This window comes from Eriocheir sinensis, chromosome 36 (assembly GCF_024679095.1).
Source record: "Eriocheir sinensis breed Jianghai 21 chromosome 36, ASM2467909v1, whole genome shotgun sequence".
Lineage (NCBI taxonomy): Eukaryota > Metazoa > Arthropoda > Malacostraca > Decapoda > Varunidae > Eriocheir > Eriocheir sinensis.
In genome coordinates this window covers 925,353-930,608 of record NC_066544.1, presented here as the reverse complement: position 1 = coordinate 930,608, position 5,256 = coordinate 925,353, and positions in this window count along the sequence as shown.

The following is a 5,256-nucleotide window of genomic DNA, read 5'->3' as shown; positions in this document are numbered from 1 at the left end:
GAAGTGGAAAGGTGCTTTTGAATCTTCCGGTTAAGGATTGATTCAAAAGCTTTAGATAGACATGAAAGTAAAGCTATTGGGCGGTAGTTTGAGGGATTGGAGCGGTCACCCTTCTTGGGTACAGGCTCTACAAAGGCATACTTCCAGCAGGAAGGAAAAATAGATGTTGATAGGCAGAGACGAAAGAGTTTGACCAAGCAGGGTGTCAGCACAGAAGCACAGTTTTTAAGGACAATAGGAGGCACTCCATCAGGTCCATAAGCCTTCTGAAAGTTGAGGCCAGAGAGGGCATAGAAAACATCATTAGGAAGAATCTTAATAACAGGCATAAAGGAGTCAGAGGGGGCATGAGTAGGAGGAATATGCCCAGAATCGTCCAAGGTGGAGTTCTTACAGAAAGTTTGAGCGAAAAGTTCAGCCTCAGAGACAGATGAAACGGCAGTGCTGCCGTCAGGGTTAAGGAGAGGAGGGAAAGAGGAAGAACTGAAATTGGAGGAGATATTTTTGGCTAGATGCCAGAAGTCACGGGAAGAATTAGAAGAAGCAAGGTGTTGACATTTTATATTTATGAAAGAAGTTTTTGTTAGTCGGAGAATAGATTTGGCACGATTCCGGGCTGAAATGTATAGATCAAAGTTAGTGGGAGTTCGAAGGTTCTGGAACCTTTTGTGAGCTGCCTCTCTATCTTTAATAGCACGAGAACAAGCATGATTAAACCAAGGCTTTTTAGCATGAGGAGTAGAGCAAGTACGTGGAATGTATGCCTCCATTCCAGAGACAATCACCTCTGTGATGCGCAGAGCACACACAGAGGGGTCTCTCTCCTGGAAGCAGTAATCATTCCACGGGAAATCGGAAAAGTACATCCTCAGGTCGTCCCACCGAGCTGAAACAAAATGCCAGAAGCATCGCCTCCTCGGTGGGTCCAGAGGATGTACAGGAGCGATAGGACAGGATACAGAAATAAGGTTATGATCGGAGGAGCCCAACGGAGAGAACAGTTTGACAGAGTAAGCAGAAGGATTAGAGGTAAGGAAGAGGTCTAGAATGTTGGGCCTGTCTCCAAGACGGTCGGGAATACGAGTAGGGTGCTGAACCAACTGCTCTAGGTCGTTGAGGAGAGCAAAGTTGTAGGCTTGTTCACCAGGCTGGTCAGTGAAAGAGGATGAAAGCCAAAGCTGGTGGTGAACATTGAAATCTCCCAAGATGGAAATTTCAGCGAAGGGAGAGTGGGTCAAGATGCGCTCCACTTTAGAGTTCAAATAGTCAAAGAGTTTTACATAGTTAGTAGAGTTAGGTGAGAGATAAACAGCACAGATGTATTTAGTAATAGAATGACAATGAAGTCTTAGCCAGATGGTGGAGAATTCAGAAGAGTCAAGGTCGTGGGCACGAGAGCAAGTGATGTCGTTGCGCACGTAGGCGCAACATCCAGCTTTGGATTGAAATTTAGGATAGAGATATTAGGAGGGAACAGAGTAGGGATTGCTGTCTGTAGCCTCAGAAACCTGTGTTTCGGTGAGGAAGAGAAAGTGAGGTTTAGAGGAGGAGAGATGGTGTTCCACAGAATGAAAATTAGAATGGAGACCGCGAATGTTGCAGAAATTGATAAGGAGGAGGTTCGAGGAGTTACCAGGACACCTCTCAAGTCGGCAGCCAGAAGGGGAGTCCTCCCTGGGGGAATTTATGGTACCCCCCCAGGCGGGGACTCCGAGGCAGTTATTTTTTTTTTTTTCGCCATGTTGAATTTTGAATTTTGGGAAAAGGTGTGTGTGTTTTGTGAATGTAGTATGGTGTAGAAAGAGAGAGGAACTGTCTTTAGAGAGCATGTTGAACTGCTCTCTGGTGTTGATGAGACAAAAGGGAAACGGTTAGTGAGGATATGGGAAGGGTCTTTGAAGGGCTTCAGCACCCTCATCGCTTCCCATATATCCTCACCGGGAGTAGCTCACGCCCGTTCGGTAGGTGTCTTCCTACCTACTCCGTCGTTGCTTTCACTTCCTGTTCAGTAATATGTTCCGTTTCTTTTTTTCCTCCTCAACTTCTTCTCTGTCACCTTCATCATATTCCATTTCCTCTTCTACATTTAGATAACCGTTCAAAATATTCTTTCCACCGACCTGCAATCTTCTTCCTCTAATTGCAGTGTTCAGTTTTAACACAGGTTGTTCCTGCCTCGCCTCTTCTGTATTTTTTAGCCATGTTAAACAAAAGCATTTTCGTTCCATTCACGTCATCTTCAAGGTCTCTTCCGATCTTCTCCCAAGATTCTCTCTTGCACTTCTATTTAAAATCTTCTGTCGTTTTCCTCGCCTCTGTATGTGTTGCTCTGTCATTTGGCTGCCTCGTCTTCATCCATCTCCTGAAAGCTTGCATTTTCTTTCTGATGGCTTCGTTCAGCTCTTCTGTCCACCATGGTGTTTGTTTCTTCTTTGTTCCTTTTATTGATTGTGTGCCCATCGTTTCAGTACAGATTCGTGTTACTTTATCTCTGAAAGTCTACCATTGGGCATTTACCTGTCCCCCCCCCCCCCGCACCCCACCCCCAGTGTTCCTCCGTGATATTCCATTTTGCTCTGTAATTCTCTTCTCTCATCTTCTTCCTTCAAGCCTTCTAGCTTGAGCCTCGTTCTACCTTGTCTTGTTTTCTGTTTGGGTGTTGTTAAATTGAGTTTAGCGATCACTATCCGATGATCTGAGTCTGCTGATACAGATGTTGCTTTAACGTCTTTAAACATTTTCTTCTTTTAAGTAATGAACATGTCAATGGTAAATCTTCTCGTATACCTCATATAATCCTGACTCCACCCGTACCAGCTCCACTTATGCGTTCCTGATGTTTATAAAACGTGTTCATAATGTCAGCATTGCTTAATAAACAGATATCAAGTTTTCTTCTACCATAATTATAATCGTTCCTGTCTACGACTCCATGTGCTCCAACAACTCCCTCATGGCCATCTCAGTCCATTCCAACGTGGCCATTCCAGTCACTCATCATTATCATGTATACTTTGCCTCATCTACCATCTCTTGCAGTTTTTCATAAAATCTTTCCTTCTCTTCCACTGGCCTCCCTAAGTGATGTGCATAAACTTGCACAAGGCTGATGCTATGATTCCCAAATTCAATGGAGGGCCGAGATTTCTGGGAGGGTAGGGCCCAACTCAATGTTTCCTATATCGGCCTCAAAATGTCCCTAAAAGTGCTCATTTAAAAAAAATATATTCCCCCACATGCGCATGCTCGCTTCGATCGCCACCTTCCCCCCGCCACCTCATAAAGTTATGATGCCCTCTATCCCCCGAAAATATCTGCCAACACTACTGTCCTGCAATGATATATTATATATCAATCAGTCTTCCTCTCCTCCGTTTTATGTATGCTGTCCACTCTTTCAGCAATAGTGGATGCCAGCATAAATGCCATATATCTATATATATATATATATATATATATATATATATATATATATATATATATATATATATATATATATATATATATATATATATTCACACACACACACACACACACACACAGACACACACGCACACACAAACACCATCAGGCTATTGATATCACTCTGTAAGATCTGTGTGAAGCCTAACATCGCAAGGTGTTCCTAACAGAGTAAAATTATTTCATATGGCGCTCGCCGCGTCATTCATGAAGACAAACACCTTTTACATTTCGTTCAATCCCACAAACTGTTCATATATATCAATCAATCAATCAATGGGGGCATACGTCGGGGGGCTCGTCGCCTCACCCACCCTACGAAGCCAAGCCCGGGTCCCGCCGGGCGAGTCTCTATGCAGGCCATCTTCCCATCCTGAGTACCTCCCGGCAGGATCTATCGACTTGCTCAAGTCACGAACTCCGTGGTCGTCCTCTTGCCCTCCTCCACTCAGGATTGTCTCTTACAGAGACAACTCGATGAGCAGGATCAGCTTCTGGGTAACGTACCACGTGCCCGTATAGCTGGGGTTGGCGTTGACGGACTATGCAGGCAATATATATCGAATCAGTCTCAGGGAGTAGTCGCCGGTTTGACTCAAAGTCATTCCAGCGATATCCCATGATTCTGCGTAACCATTTATTACCAAAGGCATCATTCCGCCTCTCTCCAAGTCTCTAGTTAGCGTCCATGTCTCACAACCATAGAGTAAGACAGAGCACAAGGGACTTGAAGATCTGGATCTTTGTCCTTCTGCACAGGTATCGACAACGCCATATACTCGTGTTGAGCGAGTCCATAACACCGTGGGCCAAGCCAGTCCGCCGTAAGACTTCCTGACGAGACGCACCGTTGTTATGAATTGCGCTACCAAGATACGTGAAACTTTCTGAGATCTCAATGTCCTCGCCATACGCATGAACAGACTGTGCTGTTTCATCTAGCAAGCCTCCAAACACCTGCACCTTGGTCTTGGCCCAGGAGACCTGACGTCCCAAGGGCTTCGCCTCGTGCAGTGCCTCGAGAGCCATCGCCAAAACCACCGCCGACTCCGCCAGGATTACTTCATTATCGGCAAAAACAAGGTCTGTGACCCTGGTATTGCCAATGGATGCTCCGCAATGACTCTGGTCCACAACTCTGCCTAGTACCCAGTCCATACAAGTATCGAAAAGTGATGGGGCAAACACATAGCCCTGCCTCACTCCCGCATTCACTTCACGGAAAGAAGTTGGACAAGCCCTCCCCCCCCCCCCCCCCACACACACACACACACACACACACTTCCCAGCACTCTCTCTCTCTGTCCCAGGATACAGGCCAGTCAGCAAACCAATAGTCCTCGCAGGAATCCCACGGAGTCGCAGAAGATATATATATATATATATATATATATATATATAAATGTATATATATATATATATATATATATATATATATATAGATATATATATATATATATATATATATATATATATATATATATATATATATATATATATATATATATATATATATATATATATATATATATATATATATATATATATATATATATATATATATATATATATATATATATATATATATATATATATATATATATATATATATATATATATATATATATATATATATATATATATATATATATATATATATATATATATATATATATATATATATATATATATATATATATATATATATATATATATATATATATATATATATATATATATATATATATATCTATATAAATCTATATATATATATATATATATATATATATATAT